This window comes from Cervus canadensis, chromosome 4 (assembly GCF_019320065.1).
Source record: "Cervus canadensis isolate Bull #8, Minnesota chromosome 4, ASM1932006v1, whole genome shotgun sequence".
Taxonomy (NCBI): Eukaryota; Metazoa; Chordata; class Mammalia; order Artiodactyla; family Cervidae; genus Cervus; species Cervus canadensis.
The window spans coordinates 81,247,159-81,274,901 of record NC_057389.1 but is presented as its reverse complement, the minus strand read 5'-3'; the positions used below and the strand labels follow the sequence as shown (position 1 = coordinate 81,274,901).

The 27,743-nt window shown below is 37.5% G+C and overlaps 1 protein-coding gene and 1 pseudogene across 2 annotated transcripts in view; both read right to left on the bottom strand.

The window, feature by feature from the left end:
* Nucleotides 1-27,743, bottom strand: part of CCDC192 (coiled-coil domain containing 192) — a 181,842-nt gene that overhangs the window by 88,666 nt on the left and 65,433 nt on the right. The window lies entirely within an intron of this gene.
* Nucleotides 24,025-25,937, bottom strand: LOC122440118 (annotated as a pseudogene). Its single transcript, XR_006269053.1, has one exon. The product of XR_006269053.1 is annotated as a protein tyrosine phosphatase type IVA 1-like (transcript).

The following is a 27,743-nucleotide window of genomic DNA, read 5'->3' as shown; positions in this document are numbered from 1 at the left end:
AAACCAGGGATCAAACCCGAGTCTCCTGTGTCTCCCGCATTGGTAGGTGGGTTCTTAACCACTAGCACCACCTGGGAAGCCCCCTTCCCCATGGTTTTACATGTTTTATAAGCACGAGACTTTCAACAGTTGTCTAACTTTTGTTGTCGTGTTTTACTATAATTGAACACTTGTGTTTTTGCCAAGTTTGGCTCAGATGGCAAAGAATCTGCCTGCAATGCAGGAGACCTAGGGTCAATTCCTGGGTCAGGGAGGTTCCCTGGAGAAGGGAAATGGCTACCCACTCCAGTATTCTTGCCTGGAGAATTCCATAGACAGAGGAGCCTGATGGGCTGCAGCCCATGGGGTGAGAAAGAATCAGACACGACTGAGCGACTAACACTTCCACTCTAAGTACATGTGATGGGCAACCTTATTACTGTCTAAAAATTCCAAGATCTGTTTATACTTCTTATTGAGTTATCATGGTTTCCTTAGCTTATCAATAGAGTTAAAGTATGTGCCTCCCACACAGAAGAAGAGCTGTGAGCATGAAGTAGCTGAAAAATCCAGAGCTCAAGTAGGAGACATTTCCCTAAAGAGAACACCAGTGGCTTCCTCTGGAGCTGCTACTTGGCATTATTCAGCCTCTTTGGGAGAGGATTTTATCCTTGCTAGAAAAGGCCCAGGGGGTTTCCCTGGTGGCTTAGCAGTAAAGAATCTGCCTGCAATTCAGTAGCCTCAGGACACATGGGCTTGATCCCTAGGTCGGGAAGATCCCCTGGAGGAGAGGGCAAGACAACCCACTCCAGTATTCTGGCCTGGAAAATCCCATGGACAGAGGAGCCTGGCAAGCTATAGTCCATAGGATTGCGAAGAGTCAGACGTGACTGAAGCAACTTAGCAGCAGCAGCAGAAAAGGCCCAGATGGTCAGTGTTTGAAGTTGAGTTACCATAGCAATAGGATATTTGTGCTATACAGATTCTGGTCACAAAATTGAGGTGGAGGCTACAAAATGAACATTGCTTTCATAGTGTTGGGATGTAGGCTTTGGGGCAAAAAGAAACAGTGGTTATGGGAACTGGAAACTAGGAAATCTAGTCTTAACACTTTTAGGGCTCCTTTTCTTAGTCTCATTTTCTCTTTACCTCTTCTCACTACTGACAAGAGAAAGAGAAAATCAGCAAGTAATCAATACAGCAGAGCTTAGTCTTTAAAAAACTCACAGAGGACCATAGAAAGGAAGTTTTAAGAGAGCCCTCGGGAAGACTTCAGATTCCTGGCAGCTCATCCACTAATCCCCAGAAAGCAACTTTGTATGTATTCCCACTTTCAAAAAAGAACTACTGTCAACTGGATATTATTTCCTGGATATGTTTATGTTTACTATTGTGATTAGAATGTTTCTTGAAAATTAATGTCTTTTGATGGCTGAGGGATATTTTCTCAGTATCCTCAAAGTCTTCAGTAACATCTTTTGATTTTCAATTAAACAATCTAGAACCCTTTAAGTAATCATTTCGAAGGCTCAGCAGGTAAATAATTTGCCTGCAATTCTGGAAACAACAGGAGATGCAGGTTTGATCCCAGGGTTGGGAAGATCCCCTGGAAAAGGAAATGGCAACCCATTCCATGATTCTTGCCTGAAAAATTCCATGGACAGAGGAGCCTGGTGGGCTACAGTCCATTGGGTCACAAAGAGTCGGACACAACTGAGTGACTAGGCACACAGAACTCTCTAATCATAATTTTTTCTAAGTGAAAGTAAAGCACCCTACTGTCTGACTCTTCTGTGCTCGTCAGTACCTGCTACCTGCCAACTAACTATGTGTGTGACAATCTGTAAAGTGTTCTAGGGACAACCAAGTGCAAATACTACTTTCTCTGTGCTACCAACTGAGGCAAAGTTTGGCAGTCAATTAGGTGTCAGGGAGATGAAACAGAAGAGTGGGGGGGGTGGGGGTGACTCAAGTAGATAACATATTTGTATAATGCTTTTCTAGAGTTCACTTTCAGAAACTCAGTATGAATTCTGGGCTAATTCTTATTATTCAGTATTAAATCATGAGTATTTGTTTTGGTACTAATGGGTGCCATTTTTCAGGGTGACTCTTGACAGAGCTAAAGCACAATCCCTGCGCACAGAGCATTTACCTTCAAATAAGGGAGAAAAATATTTCTCTAGAATCACCACAACCTGGGGCATTACCTGAGGAGGGTCATAAGAAAATCCTGCATTCAAAGGAAGAGAAAACTGTTTGGTGACGGGTTCACTGGGGACTTGACTAAAGTTGATTAGGAAGTTAGCCATAGAAATTGGGCAAAAGGAATTTTATGAGAAGAGGCTCCAAAGGGAAACTATTAGAGTGAATTTGGGAAACTTTGCAGATTCTAGGTTGACAGCTGAAAAACATGAGCTACTTCCTAGTATATGAGATTAATTTCCTCATAATTTTTCAGTTTAAGTAAATATGCCACCTAGCTGAGAATCCCTCTGAATTTCTTATTAAATGAGATGGGATGTATGTGTGCCCAGTAGACATGTATGTGTGCTGGGTACACATACATCCCAGGGCATGACAATCCACTCCAGTATTCTTGCCTGGACAATCCTACGGACAGAGGAGCCTGGCAGTGTTTGGTCCATGACTTCAAAAAGAGTCAGACATGACTAAAGTGACTTGGCCCACAAGCACGGATGTATGTGTATCCAGTATATGCCACAGAACAAATAGAACTAAGCTTGTCTTTAAAATCATACCTCTTAGCTTAATTAAAAGACATGACCACTATTTTTAATCTTTCCTCTCAGGTTGCATGTACTTTCTGAGACAGCTGGTAGAATTGGCTGACAAGAAAGCAAAATTTTTGGAACTATGTAGTTTTTAATTTTTATACAAATTTTCCAATAATTTGAACTCTGTTTTTCTCTGTTTTGTGAAAGGAAAATATACACTGGCCCTTGTAGGCTACTGGAGCACTGAACAACACATTAACCCTCATTTTGCTATTGTGCAATCACATTTTCTTCACTCATTAGATGATAATGCTTTTATTGGTTCAAGACACTCGCAGCTATATTACCTTCACTGCAGGCTTAAGCAATTAGTAGGCAGCCCTGAGGGACAGGATTGCTTGACTCTACCCAGGAGAGCTAGTTGTTTGAAGAAAACAGTTGCCCCCTTTAAAAAAAAATTCTCCTCATGATGATTTTAGATTGTTTTTCAATTTGAAATCTTTGCCTGAAAAGATGCTATGATTACATGTTGCAATATAAAACAAATTTGTATGATTTATAAAATTCATTTAAGCACTACAGTAAAGCCATATTAACATTTCACTTTTTGTTGTTGTGATTTTCCTTCTCTTCACTTGATCTCAAATTACTTCTTTTGGATGGATGGTAAAATATGTGTAAGTTTTTTGGTGTGTGATCAAAGAGAAATTTTCATGGTCTCTGTCTTGGTTGGAAATATGAAGAAAGTTCTCGAGAGACAAAGAACTCAATATAATTGTTTTTATACAGCTTATTCAAACACTACTGTGCCCAACTACAGTAATACAATCTTGCTTAGCTAGAATATTTGTTTTTTTATTACAAAGGTGTATTCTAGGAACACAAGCAATAGTTTATCTACAAAAAGAATACTAGTTTCAAGCACTGGAAGTCTCTGAAGGTTCATAGAGAGTTTTGCTTTGGTAAGGAAAAATACTTTTAAAATATTCTTCTTCTTGATCATTTGAGCAATACAAAGCAATTCCTATAGATAAATAAGTAAGGAATAGTAAAATGTATAAGCAGAGTACAGAGAAGATAATACTCCTGCTCTCAAGAAGTTTACTATTTTATCTTTATGATGTAGTATAAACAGAGACTGGAAGAAATAAAATTCAAATCATTATATATTTATTGAGCACTGACTGTGTGCGAATTGGAAACTAGAATAGTGAACTAGAAGCTTAAATAATTTTGAAAGTGATGCTCCCCTAAAATAAATTTTAACACAATACAATTTTAATATAATAATTCAGATAATGAAACTGCTAGAATAGAGGTATAAATTGTGTGCTATAGGAGAATTAATTAACTGATTATCTGCTGTCAACCCATCAGTGAACATGAGCAAGGCAGGACTGTGAAATGAGAGAAAAGGACGGGGCCACCTGAGAATGTTAACACTTGGATTTTACCCCATGAGTATTTTCTGAGTAAGAACTATATAGGGGACAACCGAAGAATAAGATTTGCTCTTAAAAAGAGGGCCAAGCCTTCCTAATGTGGCCATAATTAAAAGTTTCCCTTTTTTTCTATCAGCTTGCAGAATCACCCCTTTCTTTGGCTAAGTTGAGAATAATTGCTTGAAAAGATCGGCTATTTTGGCTACCATTTCAACTATGAGGAGGTTCAAGCCCCACGAGAGTCCACAGTAGCTTGGGGCTTGGACAGGACCTGCTGGCACAATTAAGATGCCACATGTGTGCACCAAGATAATTCACAGATTCCCAGGCTCTGAGGTACTCTCATTTCATTTGGTTTTATCTAGAAAAGAACAGGATATAAATACGTAGTTTGGTTTTGAGTGATTTGGTTCAGAGGCAGTATAAATTACTATCCTGTTGAATTAGTAATCCAATTTCAAATTACTAATAAATTTGAAAATCACTTTGTTCCAACCCCCAATTCTGTTTCCCAAATTTCTTTTCTCCCTACAAGCAACTACTAATTTGAATTCTTGAGTGATTCTTTCAGGTTAAAATTTTTTTATTAGTCTATTTTGTTCTATAGATTCTCTTAATGTATTTTTGCTATAGACATTTTTGATGCCTTCATTGTTCCGTACATATTTTTTAAAATTTTACATTTTAAAAATGTCATACCATCTATAGTAGCATTTTGTTGTTGTTTAGTCACTAAGTCATGTCTGACTCTTTGCAACCCCATGAGCTGCAGTACACCAGGCTTCTCTGTCCTTCACCATCTCCCAGTGAGCTCAAACTTGTGTCCCTTGAGTCAGTGATGCTATCCAACCACCTCATCCTCTGTTTCCCCCTTCTTCTCCTGCCCTCAGTCTTTCCCAGCATCAGGGTCTTTTCCAGTGAGTCAGTTCTTTTCATCAGGTGGTCAAAGTGTTGGAGCTTCAGCTTCAGCCTCAGTCCTTCCAATGCATATTCAGAGTGGATTTCCTTCAGGCTTGGCTGGTTGGATCTCCTTGCTGTCCAAAGTACTCTCAAGAGTCTTCTCCAGTACCATGATTCAAAGCATCAATTCTTTGGGACTTAGCCTTCTTTAGGGTCCAATTTTCACATCCATACATGACTACTGGAAAAACTATAGCTTTGACTATATGGACCTTTGTTGGCAAAATGATATTTCTGCTTTTTAACATGCTGTCTAGGTTTGTCATGGCTTTTCTTCCATAGAATATATATATATATTATATATAATTATATATATATGTGTTAATATATATATAGATAATATATATAATAGCATGTCTATGTCTATATCTGTAATAGTCTTCAGTGATTATCCTGGTGCAGTAGTTTCTTCAGGGAAAATACTCAAAAATGGATTACAGGGATATAGAACAGTGCATTTTCAGCTGTATATGGTGTTTCCTGATGGCTCTGGAGTTAATATGCTAATGAACAACACTTGCCAGCATTTCGTAAAACCTTCCGTTTCTCACATCTTCTCCAATATTTGATGCTTTTTTGATTTTTTCCAATCAAATAAGTATGACATTGTATCCTTGTATTACTTTCTGTTTTTCTGATTAGCACTAAGATTAAAGATATTTTCATATATTTATTGGACATTTGTTTCATTCATGAGTTCTACTTTTTCATACTTTTATTTTTCATATCTTGCTGATTTTGTCTTTTGGTTTTAAAAAAATGACATATAAAAGTTCATATTTTTCCATTTATTTCACTACTATTTATTTGAATTTAATCTTTGATTCTTTGTTTGGCATTTTAAAATTAGCAGTTAAATTTGTTTTCAACTTTTGAGAAATGAATACAGTTAAGGTTATGATTTTCCTTTTGAGTATCACTTTAATTTGTATTAAATTATATTAGATTGTGTTAAAATTATAGTTTTGTCCAGATATACACTCAGGAGTGGGATTTCTGGATCATATGTTAATTCTACTTTTAGTTTTCTGAGAATCTACCATGCTGTTTTTCCTTTTATAAACAAATACATAAAACAACATTTGTTAGTTGTAGACTTTTTAATGATGTCTGTTCTGACTGCTGTGAGGTGTTACCTTGTTTTGACTTGCGTTTCTCTAATAATTGCTGACAGCATCTTTTCATGTGCCTACTGGCCATCTGTATTTCTTCTTTGGAGAAATGTCTGTTTAGGTTTTCTGTCCATTTTTCAATTGGGTTGTTTGGTTTTTTGCTGTTGAGTTGTATAGCTCTTTGTGTATTTTGAAAATTAAGCCTTTGTCAGTCACATCGCTTGCAAATATTTTTTGCCCATTTTATAGGTTGTCTTCTCATTTTGTTTATGGTTTCTTTCACTGTGCTAAAGCTTGTAAGTTTTATTAGGTACCGTTTGTTTATTTTTGTTTTTGTTTGTATTGCCTTGGGAGAATGACCTAAGAAAACATGGATACGATTGATGTCAGAGAATGTTTTGACTATATTCTCTTCTAGGAGTTTTATAGTGTCATGTCTTATGCTTGTCTTTAAGCCATTTTGTGTTTGTGTACAGTGAGAGGGGCTGTTCTAACTTCATTGATTTACATGTGACTGTCCAACTTTCTCCACACCACTCGGTGAAGAGACTTTTTCCCATTGTATGTTCTTGCCTCTTTAGTCGAAGATTGAACATTAAAATGTTTTTTTAACTCAGATCTCCCTCCAGGGTGTACAGCCTTTCATGTTCAGGTTGTATAAAATGATAATTGCATCTAAGTTTACTCCATCATCCATATTTTTATTTTGACAAGCATCAACCCTAAAAAAAGTTGAAAGATGAGTACAATAAGGACCATACACACTTCATTTAGATTCAGAAATTGTTAACTTTTTGCTACTTTTGTTTTCTCGCTCTCTCAATTATGTCGCTAATATCATGGCATAGTACTCCTACAGACAGGCCTAATTTATTGTGTTTTGCCTTATTGCACATCACAGATGTGCATATTTTTAGATTAATTTGTATTGCGGTATAGTTGATTCATAATGTTTTATGCACTTTTTTTAAAACTGAAAGATTTTGACACTCTTGTGTCAAGCAAATCTATCAGTGCCGTTTTCCCAACAACATTTACTCATTTCACGTCTCTGCGTCACATTTTGGTAATTCTCAAACTATTTCAAACTCTTTTATTACTATATTTGTTACGGTGATCTGTGATCAGTGATCTTAATGTTATTCTTGTCATTGTTTTGAGATTCCACTAACTGTGCCCATATACCCATATAAGACAGTAAACTTGATATATGTTGTCTGTGTTCTGAATGCCCCTCTGACTGGTCATTCTCCCATCTCTCTCACTCTTCTTGGGCCTCCCTATTCTATGAGACACAACAATATTGAAATTAGGCCAATGAATAACTCAACAATATCCTCTAAATGAAAGGCCTTCAAGTGAAAGGAAGAGTCACATAGCTCTCATTTTAAATCAAAAGCTGTCAGTGATTAAGTTTAGTGAGGAAACCACATGGAAAACTGAGACAGACAAAAAGGTAGGCCTCTTGTGCCAAACTCTTAGCCAAGTTATGAATGCAAAGGAAACATTCTTGAAGGAAATTAAAAGTACTACTCCAGTGAACACACTAATGATAAGAAAGTGAAACAGCCTTATTATGGATAGTAGTGAAAGTTTTCGTGATGTGCATAGAAGAACAAACCAGCCATAATATTCCTTTAAGCTAAAGCCTAACCAGAGCAAGATCCTAACTCTCTTCAATTCTATAAAGGCTCAGAGAGGTGAGGAAGATGCAGAAGAAAACTCTGAGGCTAGTAGAGGTTGGTTCATGAGATTTAAGGAAAAGGAAAGAAGTTGTCTCCATAACATCAAAGTGCACGATGAAGCAGCAAGTGCTGAAGTTGAAGCTGCAGCAAGTTATCCAGAAGATCTAGCTAAGTTAATGAATGAAGGTGGCTTCATTACACAGCTGATTTTGGGGGTAAACAAAACAGCTTTCTGTTGGAAGATGTCACCTAGGACTTTCATAGCTAAAGAGGAAAAGTCACTGCCTGGCTTCAAAGGACAGGCTGACACCCATATTAAAGGCTAATGCAGATGGTGACTTGAAATTGAAGCCAGTGCTCATTTACCATTCTGAAAATCCTAGGGTCCTTAAGAATTATGCTAACTCTATCCTATTTGTACTTTAGAAATGGAACAACAAAGCCTGGATGACTAAACATCTGTTTACATCATTGTTTACTGAATATTTTGAGCCTACTGTTGGGACCTACTGCTCAAAAAAAAAAAAATTCTTTCAAAATATTACTACTCCTTGACCATGTACATAGTCACCTAAGAGCTCTGATGGAGATAAACATGAATTTCAGGTTGTTTTCATGCCTGTTAACACAATATGCATTCTGTAGTCCATGGATCAAGGGGTCATTTTGATTTTCAAGTCTTATTATTTAAGAAATAAATTTATAGATTCCATATATAGTGATTCCTCTTATGAATCCAGACAGAGTCAATTGAAAACCTTCCAGAAAGGATTCACCATTCTAGATGTCACTAAGAACATTTAGATAAGCAGATGATACCACTCTAATGGCAGAAAGTGAAGAGGAACTGAAGAGCCTCTTGATGAGGGTAAGAGAGGAGGGTGAAAAAGCTTCCTTAAAACTCAACATTCAAAAAAAACCAAAAAAACAAACAAAAAAATTCAACATTCAGTAAACTGAAATCATGGCATCTGTTCCCTTCACTTCATGGCAAATAGATGAGGAAAAAGTGGAAACAGTGACAGATTTTTTGAGGGGCTCCAAAATCACTGTGAATGGTGATTGCAGCCATGAAATTAAAAGATGCTTGCTCCTTAGAAGGAAAGATATGACAAACCTAGACAGCATATTAAAAATCAGAGACATCAGTTCGCTGACAAAGGTCCATATAATCAAAGTTATAGTTTTTCCAGTAGTCATGTACAGATATGAGAGTTGGACCATGAAGAAGGCTGAGCGCCAAAGAATTGATGCTTTTGAATTGTGGTGCTGGAGAAGACTCTTGAGAGTCCCGTGGACAGCAAGGAGATCAAACCAGTCAAGCCTAAAAGAAGTCAACCCTGAATATTCATTGGAAGGACTGAGGTTGAAGCTGAAGCTCCAATACTTTGACCACCAGAGGCGAAAAGCCAACTAAATGGAAAAGATGCTGATGCTGGAAAAGGCTGAGGGCAGGAGGAGAAGAGGGCAATAGAGGATGAGGTGTTTGGATAGCATCACTGGCTCAGTGGACACGAGTTTGAGCACACTGGTAGACAGTAAAGTACAGGGAAGCCTGGTACATTGCAGTCCATGGGATTGTAAGGAGGTGGACACAACTTAGTAACTGAACAACAACAAGAACATTCATGCTTCATGGAAAGAGGTCCAAATATCAACATTAGCAGGAATTTGGAAGAAGTTAATTCCAATCCTCATCAATGACTTTGAGGGGTTTAAAACTTCAGTGGAGGAAGTAACTGCAAGTGTAGTGAAAATAGCATGAGAACTGGAATCAGAGCCTGAATATGTGACTGAATTACTGCAGTCTCATAAACTTGTAACAGGTGAGGAGTTGCTTCTTCTGGATGAGCAAAGAAGGTGATATCTTGAGATGGAATCTACTGCTGGTGAAGATACTGTGAATGTTGTTGAAATGACAACAAAGGATTTAGAATATTGCCTAAACTTAGTTGATAAAGCAGCAGCATGGTTAGAGAAGGCTGATTCCAATTTTGAGAGAAGTTCTACAATGGGTAAAATGCTATCAAACAGCATTGGAGACTATGGAGAACTTGTTTGTAAAAAGAAGAGCTAATTGATATAGCAAGCTTCATTGTTGTCTTATTTTAAGAATTTGCCACATTTTCCCCATCCTTCAATAAGGACCACTCTGATCAAGCAGCAGCCATCAAAATGGAGGCAAGAATCTCTACCAGTAAAAAGACTGACTTGCTCATTACGCTCAGATGATGGTTAGTATTTTTTTAGCAATAAAGCATTTTTTAAATTAAGGTGTATACATTGTTTCTTAATAGACTACAGTATATAACTTTTGTCTGCAACAAGAAATCAAAAAGTACATGTGACTCACTTTATTTTGATATTCTATTTATTGCTATGGTCTGGAACCAGATTCACAATATCTGTGAGGTATGCCTGTACATCAACAAGCATCTTCTAAGAAAACATCATTCTTCTCTATGACCACAATACCTTTTGTACACCCCTAGAATTCATATTCATGCAAGAATATTACCTAATAGCCAGTCTGCATTTCAATTTCTTCAATGGCTCTGAAAATAGCCCTTGTATATTTTTCTTTTTAAGTTCACATCATTCCAAGGATTGTATGCCCACTGCCTTTTGTTATCATGTTTCTTTACTTTAATCTGGATAAGTCCCTGCCTTTTATTTTCTTTCATAATCATATTTTTGAAGAGTTCAGCATAAGTTGTCTTGTAAAATGTCTGACAACCTGGATTCATTCAACTATTTTTTTTCACATAATTAGGTTAAACCTTTTGGACCAGAAGACTATATAGATTATGTTTTATACCTCTTATCAGGAGGAGGCATATAATAACATGTTGTCCCGTTAATGTCCTAATAATGCTAGGCTGGATCACTTGACCAGGGTGGTGTTTTCCAGATAGCACCATTGTAAATCTCGGTTTTCCCCATTTCTAATTAACAAGTAACCTGAAGGGGCACCTGTCCTTTAGTTTTTGTGTTTTCTGATTTTTGCAGCATACTATGTGCAGAAAAACATACATATCATTCGTGTGTTGCTCAGTGAAGTTTCACAAACTGAATACATCCATGTAAATAATCAGCCTCTAGCTTGAGATATATAATATCATCCGCACTCTGGAAACTCACCTCATACCTTCTTTCCAGCTCTTCGTAGGTAATTACTATTTGAATTTCTGACATCATAAATTGATTTTTTCTCTTATTTTATACTGTAACTAAACCTAATCACACAGGATGTACCTTTTCATGACTGGCTTATTTCACTCAAGATTATATTTGTGAGGCTCATGTGTATCATTGTAGGGTGGCTTAATTTTGCTCATTACTCTTGATGTTAATATTTTGTTGTATGAATATATAAGTGATTTTATCCATTCTCTTATGGATTTGGGGGTAGTTTACATTGGATATATTATAAATAGAGATTGTGTGAACATTCTAGTATATTTCTTCTGGTTAAATTTTCATTTAACATTTAACATTTAACATTTCATTTCCAACAAAATGTTCCAACAGAATAGAATAGCTAGGTGGCAAAATATGCCCAAGTTCAGTTTTCAGAGTTATTGTGTTAATTTACCTGCCCAAACAAATGATTATGTGTTCTAGTTGCTCCTCATCCTTGTCAATACATAATATTATTAATAGCTTCCATTTTAGGCATTCTAGGGAGGGCAGAGTGGGATCTTACCTCACCTTTAAAGCTCTCTAAATGAATCTATTTAAAAACATTTCAGAATAGTCAACACTAAACTATATTTGCTGAAATCTGTTACTTATTTTTTTGCTTGCCACTTATTTTTGCATCCAGCTACTATGCTATGTTAGTTCAATTTCCTGCTTGATGACGAATACTAGAAATTCTTTCCATGAGAAGATAATATAATCTTTCTGGCTCCATTTATCTAATTATTTTATTCCACTTTGATCTGAGTGATAGTTTAGTTGTGTATGGAATTTGGGGATGAATATTATTGTCTCAGCCCTAGGAAGATTCTTTCCCATTGTCTCTTGTCAATACTCATTGTTGATAAGAAGTCTGTTATCCGTTTGTTTCTTTACAGGCATATATCTTTTCTCCCTGGTGAATTTTTAAGATTTTCTCTTTTTTTTGGCATTGATCGTCAAAAGGTCACATTATTACTTTTTAAAAAATTTATTTATTTTTTAATTGAAGGATAATTGCTTTACAGAATTTTGTTGCATTATTACTTTTTGACATTTTACTACAATGTACCTATATGTGAATTTACTTACATTTTTTTCTACTGGAAACTTGATGAAATTCTTCAATTTGGAGCTATGTTTCTTATATACAAGAATATTCACATTCATTATTTAAATATTTCTTCTCCTCTATTCTCTGTAGGTATTCTGAGACCTTCTCATTCTTTTTTTCCATATGTCTTAAATTCTCTTTCATATTTTTTCATTTATTTATCCCTCTGTGATGGATGCTGTGTGACCCAAGAGAATCTTCTCTCTTCTAATTCACTTATTCTCTCTCTTTTGGTCTAATGTTAAATTTGTTCTTTTAAGCTTTTAAAAATTTTAATTACTATATTTTTTTTGTTTCTAGAACTTCTGTTAGGTAATTTTTCAGATCTTATTCTTTGTCATACCACCTTGCCTTTGTTTTATGTTTTCCTTCCTTTCTTTTTTGAACATTGTAAATAATTTGAAGTCCTTTTGAAATTACTTCATTATCTCCATTCCCAGTATGCTGTGCAAATCCTGCATTTGTTTGCCAACTCACTCTTACTGTGGTTACTGTATTCAGCGTGGTTGTCATGTTATATTATAATCTCTACTTTCTTGCAGTTTATCTCTGTGGTAGCCCCATTTGCATTAGTCTTTGATGGATTTTTAATGTTAATTTCCCAGCTTGAGGATATAGGACTTTGTGTATCACACATAGTCAGACCTCTATCCATGAACAGAGCAAGCTTAGGTTTTCAATTTCTTGTGGCCGATTATATTTCAACATACAACTGTGGATAGAAACTTCCTCCTAGTTATTCCAGAAATTTGTTTCCATTTCATTTGTGAAACAGACTTTCCTGGCCCCTAGCTTTACACATGAAGGTTCAATTCTAGCTCTTTGCTCCCAAAATCCCATGGTCTATTTTATCTTCTGCAAGTAATCCAGTCCTCAGCCATTAATTGATAACTTTTTCCTAATTTCTATTGAGGTTATTGGGATCAACTTCAACTCAGCACTTTCACTTTGAGTTATACTGCACACCTAACATCTGAAAATTTCCTTTTTTTTTTTTAGTTCCAATTTGGACCATATATTCAAGGTTTTTAAAATGGGATGGGGGGATTGTTGTAACCCAACATTTCAACTTCTTCACTGCAGCTTGGGAGATCTCCTGCCTCTGATGTGTCTTCTTTAAAGGTGCAAAGTCCTGGGTCATTGTCATTTATTTTCACTTCCGGTTACTTCTTTACCCAAAAGTCTGCTAAAGGAGTTAATTCTAAGGTGGAAAAAGTTTCTTCTTATTTGATAATGCCCACTGTTACTACTTCAATTTTTTTTTTTTTAATGAAGATAAATCTTCAAAAAAAAAAAACAACAAACTTGAAGTTTGACAGTGTCACTGTCTAAGAAAGAATATCAAGGATATAGTTTCTACCACTATGTCATAATATTTGAAATTCTACCATTAGGAATTACTTTTATATAGTTACTATTTTATTTCTAAGACTCCTAAAAATCAGCATGTTACATTCAGTGATTAAAACCTCCAGAAATCACTTCCTTTTTGGCATTGTCTGATTTCCTAATAATACCTATCTGAAAAAACCCATGCATACAATATGAGTGTTGATTGTGATGGTAGTGAAGTTATGTGAGGAAACTCAGACCCTATAAAACTATGTCACATGCAATGTTTGCTAATTCTATAATTGGAGTTGTATTAATATATGTATACACAGGCATATATGTGTGAATATATACATATACAATATTCTAAAGCATGATTCATTCTTATAATTACAGATTTGATTTTAAATTCATTTTTTTTTTTTACTACAGTTAGTGCTAAATGCTTATGAACTTTAAAAAATACAGTACTAATTATTGACAGCATAAATACAAAAACTTTGAGACAGACGAAATAATTGAGGTTGTAGGGGGAAAACATTTATTTTGATATTAGGATTTATTTTCCAAACTGTCAAGTTAGATTTAGAAAACCTCTAGCACTTTTACAAAAAAAAAAAAAAAAAGGCACGCCCATCAGCTTGTACAAATTTAGACGTGGCATCCCTCAGAATTAACTGCTGAGTTTAAACAACTCAGCAACCCTGGAGGTTTTGCCTCTGAGCTAGGCTTGCTAGGTGAGTTTACTGAAAGCAGTGGATTAACAGATACTCAATTATGATTTCCGTGGGTTGCCAAACTATGTTCTTAAACTATCATTTAGCATTCTATATTTAGATAACACAATTTTTACTTTTCGGTAAAGAATTTTTTTTTAAGTTCATTTGTGGATTATAAAGTCATAGGAGTAGGAGGAAACAGTGTCCATTTCCTTTGCCTCCCAAACCCTCTGACTATGAATTTGAGCATGGTGCTATGGGCTGAATTGTCTCTTCCCTCTAGAAGTTCATATATTGATGTCTTAACCCTCAGTATGTAACCTTTTTATATTTGGAGATAAGGTCTTTAAAGAGGTAATGAAGGTAAAATGAGATCTTTGGTGTGGCCCCTAACAGTCTGACTGATGTCCTTAGAACAACATGCACTCATATAAAGAAGGACCACGAAGACACAGCAAAAGGTAGCTGTCTTCGAGCCAGGAAGAAAGATCTCAAGAGAAAGCAACCCTGCCAACACCTTGATTTTGGACGTATAGCCTCCAGAAGTATGAGAAAATACATTTCTGTTATCTAAGCCACCCAGTCTGAAGTATTTTGTTATGGCAACCTTAGCAAACTAATATCAGAGTAATAATTCCTTTTCTCTAGTCTCCACAGTAATTAATGGAAATCTCTGCCTGAGTTCAGTTTCATTTCTAGTCTTTGAGGCCTGGGAGGGACAAGAATGTATCCATTGACAAAAAATTAATAAGACAAAACACAGCAGCACACTAGAGCAAACCTTTGTTTTCTAGAGGCTGAAAAGGCAACGGAATATCTCTTGGATGTGAGCATTTTGCTATTTTTATTTCTTTGCTATATAGGATTAAAAAAAAACGGTCTGAGAGATAAATTTGGAATGAATAAAAGGTAGGTAAGAAATAGGAATTCACATTTTTTTTGTTGTTCCACTTTAGGTTTTTTTTCCAGGGAAATGGATAATTTGTTGCAAAAATGTACACTTTTTTCCCTTCCTGACTGGTAAAACCACCAGTATGTTTTCTAACTTGTCAGAGATCCTTGTCTATGTCTATTTTGCCATCAGTATACAGTTGCAGGGGTTACAGCTGGCGAAACCATACTGCAACTATATTCAAGAGTATTTAATGCCTCTATGGAGATCAGGCTTCCCTGGTGGCTCAGAGGATAAAGTGTCTGCCTGCAATGTGGGAGACCAGGGTTCAATCCCTGGGTTGGGAAGATCCCATGGAGAAGGAAATGGCAACCCACTCCAGTACTCTTGCCTGGAGAATCCCATGGACAGAGGAGCCTGGCGGGCTACAGTCCACGGGGTCACAAAGAGTCGGACACAACTGAGCGACTTCACTATAGAGATCAGTGGAGTCTGGCAGGCCCCAGTCCTTGAGGTCGCAAAGAGTCAGACACAACTTAGTAATTGAACACCGACAACAGCAACATAGAAATCAACAAAGACACAAAGCCCTGATTCTGGAAATTATTTATCTGAGAAGTAAAATTACCTTTAAAAAAACTGAAAATAAAAACCCGGTAAAACACTGTATTTCTTCATTAATCTAATTTTTATTACAGATATTTTAAGAAATTGGACAATTTTTACTTTATTAATTTTAAAAATACATTTCACAGTGTTTGTTATTCTTCACCTAGCTCCTCCTACAACAATTTCTTTTGTTCCTTCCTATCTCTTCTTTTTGGTTTCCAGCAATGATGTTAAAAATAAACAAACCCTTTAGAAATTGTAGTGCTCTCACACATATCTGAAGGACAAAGGTGGGAGGTAGTTTGTGTTTTCTTCTTTGCAGACTCCAGAAAATGTTTATTAAGTTAGCTACCATAAAACAATTCTGGGGGAAAAAAATGTACAGGAGAATCTAAATTTCCCATTTTATTTGCTTGATTTGTACTTGAAACTTTTCCAACCCACCCTTCTCTCACTTTTCACTTCAGATCTGCAGTTTCAACTTACTTCCAACCAAGTGTACTTATGTCCCATAGGCAAATCAAAGGCAGTGTGTTCAAAATGAAATTCTCTCTCCCCCACCTGTTCTTCAATAGCTTCCTCCCTCTGTGAATGTCACTCACCCTCCACTCCATCCTCAAGCTTTTGCATCTGACGGGGTTCTCCCCGTTCCCTCAGCTTTTCTCCAGTTCTTGGAGTTGACCCTCGTTATTCCTTATTTGACCCTCATTCCTTATTCCCTGTGGTCTCCATCCACAGAAAGCCATCACCTTTGACCCAGATTCCTGCAGTACATATCCTGGGTCCCTCCTTTCCAGTTCATTTTCTACACTGCTCTCAGTTTGACATTTCTAAAATACCAATCTGATTATATCTACAACCATTCAGTAGCTACCATCTGCTCTTAGCCATACTTACCTCGTTAGACTTATTTCTGAACATCTTTCTATTCCAAAATATGCCTATGCTCATTTTTGAAGAAATGAACATTATTTCCCTTTGCTTCATAGTCTCGCTCACCTGTCCTCTTATGCATATTTTGGGTCTCAATTTATATGTCATTTCTTCTAGGAAAAGCCCTCACCTTCTCCCAGCCTCAGTTAAGGACTCTTGCCAGGTGTTGTCACCAAGGGGTGTATTTACGCCTACCTCAGCACTCTTCATACTGCTTTGCAAATGCCTTTTAACTTGCTTCAGCCATCCACCAGTCTGCGAGTGCCAGAGGACAGAGGCAAGCTTTATGCTGTTCACTGTTCTGTGAACACAGAACCTAGCACATAACTGATGATGAATAAGTATTTATTAAATGAACAGATAAAAAGTAATTAGAAAACAAAATTCACACTATTTCTGATGGACCCCTTGTTTGGTCTTTTTGTTTGTTAGAAGTGTAACAGATTACTCAAATGTGCTTGAAAAATCCAGAGGTTACCTTCTGCGAAGTGAAAGTGTTAATCACTCAGTTCTGTCCAACTCTTTGTGACCCCACGGACTGGGGCTTGCCAGCTCCTCTGTCCAAGGAATTCTCCAGGCAAGAATACTGGGGTGGATTGCCATTCCCTTTTTCAGGGGATCTTCCCAACCTAGGGATTGAACCCTGGTCTCCCACATTGCAGGCAGATAGATTCTTTATCATTTGAGCCACCAGGGAAGCAAAGGAACATTTATCTTATTACCTTATGAGGATTGAGGTATTCCCATAAGGAGTCTCATTCCTTATTCCTCACACAAGTCTCAAGGACAGTGTGATGACAGGGAAGAAAGTTAAATGGTTCTGATTCCAAATGGATCACAACATTGACTCTTTTGTCCATTCCTGTTACTTAATACCAGAACAAACAAGTAAGCGCCATGACTCACTGCTCTTCTCAAGTGTAATGTATTCTTCCCAATGGTTTCTAATTATTCAAGAGAAGTCTAGCCTTTTTCCCCAGAGTACATGCATCAAAAGTGAAGAATAAATTTCTTTAAAATATTGGATAGAGATTTTTAAAATAATGAATCAGACCTGCAAATTGTTAGCAAATAATGGGTGGGAAATCCTGGAGCTTGGTCAAAGATTTTACACAGAGTCCAGGTATATGTATGCTTCTTGTTTTTCTTTTCCAGGAACTGTTAGGACTACTCCAAAGGAGTAGGAAGTTACTATCTGACAGATTAGATCAAGTTGGAGGAAAGAGTTCCTTTATTGTTTTGACATTTATATGTTGGTCCAGTACTTCAATAAAGTCCTTGTACATTGCACAGCTGTGTCCGGGGCAGGAGAGGCTCGCCAGCGTTAATGCCAGCAGCACAAAGAGTTCTTCTGCTGACCGTGCCTAATACTTTTATACTGATTAAATATTTAAGAACCAGAAGGTTCCGTATTTAAAGACAATAAACCATGCCAATGTAAATCAAAGTTTCAAAATGTCAGACGGCTCTAAGACTTCGGGCTAATCATTCACCATGAGAATGATAAAAAATTTTTTAAACTGAAACTGAGTTTTTCTATGTTGCCATCAAGAATATCTAAAGTGGGGGAGACTTCAGGGCAACATTCTTCTTCTTCTTTTAGGATTTATTCCCAAAGGACACAGCGGATATCATATCCCACCCCACCCCCCAAAAAAGGAAAGTAGGTGTTAGAAGAAAGCGCTCAAAACTGCCCTTGAAGTTTACTACCAAGAATCAGAGTCTTGACAGACCAAATGGGTATTCGGTGCCTGCAGAAAAACCTGTGCTCCTTTTACTCTTCCTAGAAGGAATGAAGACACAATTCAAGTTTTCTTAAAAGAGCTCTGCATTTCGGGAATTTTCATGGCTTAATTTGTAAAGCTGCCCAGTCCTCCTCATATTTTGCTTCTTCCACTGCCAACACCTTGGAACACAGGCCTTGGAGAGCCAACCTAAGTGGCTAATTCATCCACTTCACTAATGTGTTATTCAGCATTTCTGTTTTCTTTTGATCTATCATATTTTAAAAATAAGTATAAATGTTTTAATAGTTGACTTCAAATTATCTGTAGAAAGGTATACTGATAAAAAAACGTGATTCTTTTAAAAAATTATTAAAATTATCACCACGTTGTCATCAGGACACTTGGAGGTAGAAAAACCTGAGAGGTGGTCTTTATTCTTGTTTTCTAGTAAAACATACTCAGTTCTAAGTGCATTACAAAATTTATTTCAAGATCATTATGGATAAAAACTCAGCAAGGAGAAGAATGACTAGCTTTAAACCACAGAAGAATTGGAGACAGTTGTCTTTTGAAGACACAAATTCCAGATTTTCTTGAAGCCAAATTTTCGCTAAAATCTTAAAGTACTCTTAAAAGATAAACAGACAGTCCATTTTATCTGTGGTTCAGAAACACACAGATTGGACATGGGACAGCCAAAAGGAGATAAGAATTTTTCACTTGTTTAGTTTCATCTATGCTAAAATTGTTTCTTTGGCGAGTCAGCTGTATCCCCAGTAAAAAATGAAAGACTCATGTTTATACCGCTCTGACTTTAATACATTTCAGAGTACGTTGTGATTTAAAGCACTGGTTCTTACATTTATTTTTTTAAATCATAAACCATTTCAGTGAACGGGGATGGAGAAAGTCAAAATTTCTAGTCCATCTACTTATTTATTTTTCCTTTTCAATTAAAAAGAACTCAGTGATAGCAAAGAAGGAAAAAAGAAACAATTTGTAGTCTGAGCTTATACACATGTGCCTCTAAACCAACAAATAATACAGGTATTTTTATCACACTTATCTTGATAGTGTGTTGTAACTCAGTCTGTACAAATTCAATTAGCACACCTACCAACAGGGTGCATGTAATTAGCCATTTCATGGGGGTGGATTGAGATGGTGATGTGTGGGTTGTATATATTTTCTCTAGCATTAGTGACTTGGGTGATTCCTATTTAAACTTCAATATGTGCATATTCTAATAAGTAGTTCACTGAAAGATATAAGCTAATAATGCAAATATTCACTAACAATAACCAGGTAAGCTTTAACCAAATGATCCTCAGTATCCAGAAAATCCTAAATAAATTAAATTGAAAATTATGAAGATAAACTGACTTTAATTTATAATTACAAAGCAAAGATAAGTTCCAAGGTTGATGAAACCCTGAGAACACAGCACACTGGTTGTTTACATGCATTCCAGTAGCTCTCCAGCATTGCAGACATTGTCACAGACTGACTACTTACAAAATACCTTCTTCCTGAAATTCTAACAGGTGCCAAGTTTAGTTTATGAACCTCAAATATCAGTAATGCATATTAATTTATCTTCTATTTAACTATTAGAAAAATCTTTAGTTTTTCATAAAAGTGAAAGTGCGTGTGAAAGTGTATATGTTTGGCAATAAATAGAAGAAAGGACTTGTATTTTTGGATTGGCTGAAGGCCTTCAGGAGGCCTTCAAAAGAACCAGGGACTGTGGACTATTCCTTTGGAAACCTAGGTATAACAAACCTAGAAGAGCTGTGGCCTCCTGGGCTGCGAGTTGAAGGGCTGGTGAACCACTCAGAGCCAGAAGTATGCCTGATGGGGTATATCTGGCCGTCCTTCAAGGACCGGGGTGCTGCTGAGACATTTCAGCTGCTTACGGGCTTTGAACCAGATGGCCTCCAAGGGTCCTGCTGACATTGGGAGTCACTATTTATGGCAGATGAGATGACCACATGTTTCTGCTCAGAGCTTTATTTGCTATACAGTTTATTTCAAAGACAGTACTTCTCATGTTCTGGAGAGATACCACACATACGACCTCCTGGCTTCCAGGCTACGTCTCAGAACTGTTCCTCTGTTGCTATTGTGGATAACTTGTTTTTATATCTGTTGTAAATTGGGAATGAGTCTTAACAGATAAAACAGAAGCAGTACTATTAGCAATCCCTTTCTAAGTGACCACACATTCTTAATCCTTCACATGGCTCTTCAGGCAAACACTTAAAGAATCTTTACTTTTATAAGAGTATCAAAATTTGGTCAAAGAGCGGGACCATTCTATTATGGTATTCCTGTCTGAATATCCAGATTCTCTTAAAGGTCAGCTCATGGACTTGAAAACTACCAAGTTTGTCCTCTCCTGTTTAAAGCCTTTTAATGAAAACTTGCATTGTTTGCCTTGAAACAAGTACGTTTGAGTTCAAAGATTTGGCACCAATGCAGCCTCCTTTATTTTAACATAGGTGGTGAAAAAATAGCTACTTTGTAAGAAGCTGCATGACTTCCTGAACGTTCTCTTTTCCAAGAGAGAGTGACCCTGACTGGAGGACAACATCTCCCGCGGGGCAGGAGAAGAGAAGGTGGGTGAGTTATGCGGTGACCCTGCTTTCTATAGAGCCCTCCGGGCTCCCGTCTCCATGAATCACAATTGATTTCTTTAACACAGATTTCATTTTGATCGATCTTAGACAGTGTTGACATTGATGCTCTCTAAAATCTAGGCAACTGTATCTTTGTCCTTGCGTCTGTGAAATTCCATGAGAAAAGTGTTCAGAAAGAACTTCATTCAGTGAAAGATGTGGAGAGTTCTGGAAATGCTCAAACAAAACCTGTTGAATTTATATGAACCCCCAGTGAGGAAAACATTAAGAACAGGGGTTTCGAAAGAAAAATTTTCCACATTATTTCACAGGTCCTGCTTCCTTTCTGAAAGTTGCTTGTTTGCTTTTATAAATAATATTTTCTCCAGCTGGCACACTTAAACAGGATCCATTGAAATAAATTTCATGGGACATTGAGCAATTCCAGTCCTTTTCTCAATCAAAACTAAAGGTTATATTATTTGTTCTGTCCTTCCCTTTTGAGTGGCTAGGAAAGAAGTTGTTGATATTATTGTTAATGTTTCAAAGAAACCTACAGCTGCTAAGTTCTTTCCTTAAGTGAAGCACAGCTTTCCACCTTGGTCACGGCCCTGACGATAGGCTCTTCTAGGTGTTACTATTTCTCAAAGAGCAAGAGGTGGTATTGGACGTCTCAATTCTTCCATTGGTTTGCTCTCATTCCTCTCCTGAATGTATTCATGGTTAGGAATGTTGCTGTTGGCTGGAAGCACATGCTGATGTGACCACCTCGTTGGTCTGGCATGCCGGGTGGCATGAGGACTGAGCATTTTGGAAATGCCCGTGATTTCCATCAGCATAGAAAATATTGACTAGTTGGCAATTAGAGGTCAGATCAGTAATGATTCTTTTGTGTGGGCATAGATGGAACAGAAAGCCTTTCACCAATTTTAATAAAAACTCTGAAACATGATTGTAAAGGAGCACTGGGGAAAATCCTATGACCTCTTTGGAACATATAAGAAGGACTCTCAGGGTGACCCTAGAGGTCAGAGACAAATGGCACTTTGGGGATGGCTCTTTCCAAAGAGAGCATCGTGTTCTCACTGGCTGCTGTAAGGCAGAGACCTCAACAAGACTTGAGAATAGAATTTATTGGCCAACATGGTGAAAAGTTGGCCCAGTGTAGCTTTGTGGTCTTTAACCCACATGATGGAGGGAGGCTGGTCACTAGTAAAATAAGCTTCAGGGTGGGGAACTGAACTGGGAAAATAAGTAGAGAGAGGAGCAGAACATATTTAATGTTTAAGAACATATTAAAATGTGAATTCTAACAAGGAGGCTTATGGAGGCTTCTGGACTCTTCCAAGGGTGTACGGGTCAAACTTGCGCTCAGTGATAAAAAGCAAGGGCCTCTTTCTGACAGAGGTAGACCTGGCAGATGGCAGGGGAAAGGGGTGTGGTTGCAAACAGCCCCAGGCTTTGTCAATATCAACTGTACCTGCAGATGTGAAAAGACAGACTTTCCTCATACAGTGTGGGAGAACCACCTGGGTGGTGGGATTACCATCTGCACCCGCGCTGTAGTAACGATTCAGAGCACCGGTACAAAAGCAACCAAATGCCCTCAGAGGCACGGTTAAGGAAGGGGCGGATTTGCTTGGAATTTTGCAGAGCCGATAAGCAAGATACTTCTCTGGGTTTGGGCACTTCGTGGAGTCTTGAGGGATACTGGTTCCTTTTCTCCCTGGACATCTTGCCCTGAGGCCTGGCACCAAGAATGGTATCTAGGCCGCAACACAGACATAGTCTAACCCTGAAACCAGGTGTCACTCACCGTGCCTCAGGGCCCTGGGCATCTGGTATAGCGTCTAACCCTGTAGCAGTCCCTCATGTTTGAGGGCCGTCTTGCTGGTCATGTTTCAGAACTCTTCGTCTGCAGAAATCTGTGCTCTGAAACCAGGCATGTGGGCTTTGCTTTTCCCAGAGCTCTGATGGAATGTCCTTCCCTGAGGTCATTCCCTCGCTCTCTCTCATTTCTGCTTTTATATTATTTTACAGTCAGAACTTTCCCGATCACTCTGTATAAAATAACCTTCTCTCCTAGGATCCACCCAATCCCCTTACTCCACTTTTGTCTTAAGCCATTTTCCACCATATGACATTTTAAACATTCACTAGTTGTTTTTTTTTTTTTTTTTTTTGCATTTATCACTCCACTACAATATAAGTTCCATGAAGGGATTTAGTCTGTTTTGTTGACTGTGTAAATAAGCATCCTTTTGAATACTTGGGAAATAAATGAGTGAGGTCTTAAGCAGAACTTTTAACTCTGATTTCTCTGTTTCCTCAGACTCATAGGCAGCTTGGGCATCAAGGGAATGACAGATGGGAAAAGCCTTTTTTTTGTTTTTTTTCTTTGTAGGTGATGTAACCTGAATGGGGCCAGGGTATAAAAGTTAAACAGTGTACCCAAGGAACAAAGTGAAAGACTTTTCACTCTGAGAAGGAAACAAGCAGTTTGCAGTGTTTCTTTTTTTTTTTTTTTGACGATAAACGCATATCATCATTTATTTAATGTTTAAGCTCTTGCACTAGATTCTTACAAGCTGGTGAACACTGACAAATTATTTCTCCCACAGAACTATAACCACTTGTTCCCGGACAGTATAAATATATGGTTGAGCTAACGTTAATACACATCACCATTTTATCAATTACATAATAAAACAAATTGTCAAGTATCCAAATATTAAGTTACACAGCTCAAAAGGTATATAAAATATTAAATGTCTGCTCAATTCATTAGCAGAAACCCACTTTTTTTTTTTTTCCGAGAGGCTGGGAATCACACTTCAAACAAAACTGAGTCGGTAAACAACTTCAGTAAGTATGAAAAAAAATTACAAGAATCTCAGAAATTTTGATTAAGAATTATTTTAGTTACAGTAACAAAGTATTTCTACCTTTTAAAAAAAATTTACTAAATTAAAAAAAAATTACTAAATTAAAGCGCATATTCTACATGTTCTGCACAAGACAAAGGCAACATTTTACTAAAAATACTTAATAGCCCCCTCCCATTCTTTTTTCAGGCCCTCCCTGTAAGTTGCACCCCAAAGTGCAAACATTAAAATGAACTGTAAGGCTTTTGTCTGGAGACATTAAAGACATGTGCTTCTGTACAATGTAGATTTTCAAAATGGAGGCCTTCTACAACATAAAATGAGATTTATAGAAAGATATTAAATAATCACTGTAAGACTTGGTTAATTAAAAAGGGAGCAAATCTGATGTATACTGGTATGAATGTGGGAGATGTAAACATATTGTGAGCAAACAAACCTCATAGGCCCTACTATGTTTGAAATGATGCAAGGAATAAACCACATAAGGTCCAGAGTGTTCATAGTTCCTGGGATTTGTTCTATATGATACTAAAAATATACAAGTATTGTGCTGGGTATTTTGGCACCTAGTCTTTCTAAATTTCTTACGTATTGGTAAGATTCTGGCATGGAAACAGATTTAATGACATGACTCAATACTGCATGATTTCAGGAAAGGTCAATTGGTACAAATTATAAGCACATATTAATGCTGAACAGCAAGAATTCTTTACTAGTATTCAAATAGGTTGATCATAACCTGAACAGAGACTGCAATTCTGCCAGGCCTGTGGCCTGGTAAAACTGCTTTTCAACACTCCTATGGAAGCTTCATCAGACTTATTCACCAAGTCAACTGGGCTATCTGCTATGTACGACAAATTCCATCGTGTCTCAGGTTCCACTTCCAAGCAATGGCATCATGCACCCTGGTTTTACTGAACGCAACAGTTGTTTCTATGCCCATTGGAGTCTTTGAAGCGCAGCCGCATTTTAGGACGATACTTCTCCAAATACAAAAGTTGCTTGCTGTTAAAAGCTCCTCATCGCTTTTGTCTTATGAACTGTACTGCATCTTCATATTTCATTCCACCTTCAATTAATGCTAGGGCAACAAGCACTGGAGCTCTGCCAAGGCCTGCAACACAATGAACAGCAATACAACAACCAGGGTCTTCACGAAACTTAATCTTCACAAGACTTAACCAATCATCAACAATTTGGTTAGATGGTGGTGCGCCATCATCAAAAGGCCAATCGAGAACACGGATGCCTTCTTTCTCCACAAGAGTAGTGTCATAAGTTGCTTCACATACTCTTACGATTGTGGTAACTCCATACTTCTTAAGTTCCTCTATAAATTTGCTTAACGTTGCATTAGTTGGGTTGTGTGTAATAAGAAATCTCATGTTCCTGTACGTAACTTCCACAGGAGCTGGGCGGTTCATTCGAGCCATGTTAATTTAGTTAAAAAACACTCAATAGGGATATGAAAGAATTTAAAAAATTGAATACAGAAATGATGCAAAGAAACGCAGTCAACTTCAATATACTCCACTTGAAATTCTCAGTGCTTTTAAGTATGAAGTTGGGAGTAATGAATGAATGAACCTCTTAACAAGAAGCAGCAATTCTTCAATCCAGTAATACTGAGGCAATAGAAAGGAAGTGCACTGAGGTTTACCCCATCCAGATCAGAACTCTTGTACAAAAATGCTCTGTGGATTTCAATTCAACACTTCTGTGTCCAGGTTAACCAGTCTTACGGGGGCTTCTTGGTTGAGCAGTAATGAATTTCTGCAGTTCACTTGTCTGCATAGAGGTCGTGCTGTGCCTGGCAGTAATCTCCACTGCCCTTCAGAAACTCCATAAATGTGTGACCGAGAACACCACAGAACTGAGGAATATGTCTACTCATTGAAGATTGTGGCCTAACCATACAGCCGGTCCCGAGGCGGAGGCGGCGGCGGGGCAGGGGCGGTGGCGGGCGTCGTGCGGCGGCGGTGGCTTCGCGGGCGGCGGCGGCACCGGAGTCCTGCAGTGTTTCTTAATTAGGTGATATTAGGTGATAAGCAAGGGGTCCTACCATGCTTTCAGTATTGTCCTTGGAGTGGAACTGGCAATTTTCTTATCCTTAGGGGAAAAGCATCAGGACAAGTGATTCCAATGTGGTTTAGAAAATGCCAGAGTCCAATAGGGATTGACTTGTCTCTAGATTTCAATTTATTTAAATCTTCCCTTAACCACCCCTTGATTTACATTTTTGAAACCAAGGTAGCCAGTAGAGCTTAGGAAATATGTATAGTTGTTTCAAAATTAAGTTTTATAGTATGATTCATAATTGACTGGACTTTGTGCTAGCCCACCTGTTCCGTGGCTTCTGGGTACCATCTTGCATATAAAATCTCTTACGGCAGCTACACCCATGCTGCCATGGAGGAAATAGCCATTAGGAAAGCTTCTTTAAACACCAGAGGGCTTAAGGACTATGTAAGAGGTACCTAATCTTTCTAGTTCCCTTCTTGTCTATCACTCTGAATTACAGATGCCAGGTACAGTAGTTTCTGAGGTAGGCTTTATGACTTCCTACAGGATACATGGATAAAATCTTAGCTTCAACATTGGTAAAATGGAGATAAACCCATAAAGTCCATGAAAACCAGGTTGCCCAATCCCACATGAAAGATCCTTATGGAGTTTAGAAGAGATGCATGGAAGCCTTAGAAAGATGAGTTCTCTAACCTCCCGTAGAATTGGATCAAGACAAGGGGCTAAGAAGATTTTTGGATTTCTTCAGAGGCTGGTCCTTAGAGGAGTCTCTCTACTAGCCTCAGGTTGCCCTATAGAAGTTCCAGCACCTTCTACTGTTAGCACCATGGCCTCGTCAGTGGCATTCTGGAGCCAGCTCATACAGGCTTGCGAGAGCAAGTTGTTAAATTTCAGCATAAAAGGGCCAGTGTGGGTGGGAGTACTTATTTAAAACACTGAAATAGGCAAACACTATAAATCAGTGTTCTCCCCCTCTCCCAAGAGCTGTTAGTTAAACTTTCACCAGTACACCACTAGCCTTTAGTCATCATTTAATGTTACTGTGAGCACTTTGCCTGCTTGGACTTCGTGTGTGTGTAGACATATGTAATGTACGTGTATTATAGGGATGCGAGGATAAAAGGATGTTTGAAAAAATGTCAGCCATATGGTGAACAGAGGGCATGAGAAGTATGATATGAAAGCTAATGAGACATTTTAATGTTAAAAAATATATTTAGATTAAAATAATTCTTGTTGAAAAATTCACTAGTTTAAGAGTATGTCATTAAAAAGAATTATAAAGATGCCTATGATTTATTGATAAGGAGAGAAAGGTGGCACATATAAATGGAAAGTGATACATATAAAAGATCATATTTTTGTAAAAACAAAATCATCCCAACTCTAAACAGTGTACATGTGTTTTTCTATGTTATGGGCTATAGTAATGAAGTGCTATTGACATAAATAGTAAAAATTCATATACCTTTGTATCATTGACCTTTGACCAAGTATTTGTTGATTACATTTTGGAGTTACAGAGCAAGGACCAAGCAAAATGACTTTGCAAGAATGGCTTATTTAAAAATGTAATATGCAAGCAATAAATGCTGGAGAGGGTGTGGAGAAAAGGGAACCCTCTTACACTGTTGGTGGGAATGCAAACTAGTACAGCCACTATGGAGAACAGTGTGGAGATTCCTTAAAAAACTGGAAATATGACTACCATATGACCCAGCAATCCCACTCCTGGGCATACACACCGAGGAAACCAGATCTGAAAGAGACACGTGCACCCCAATGTT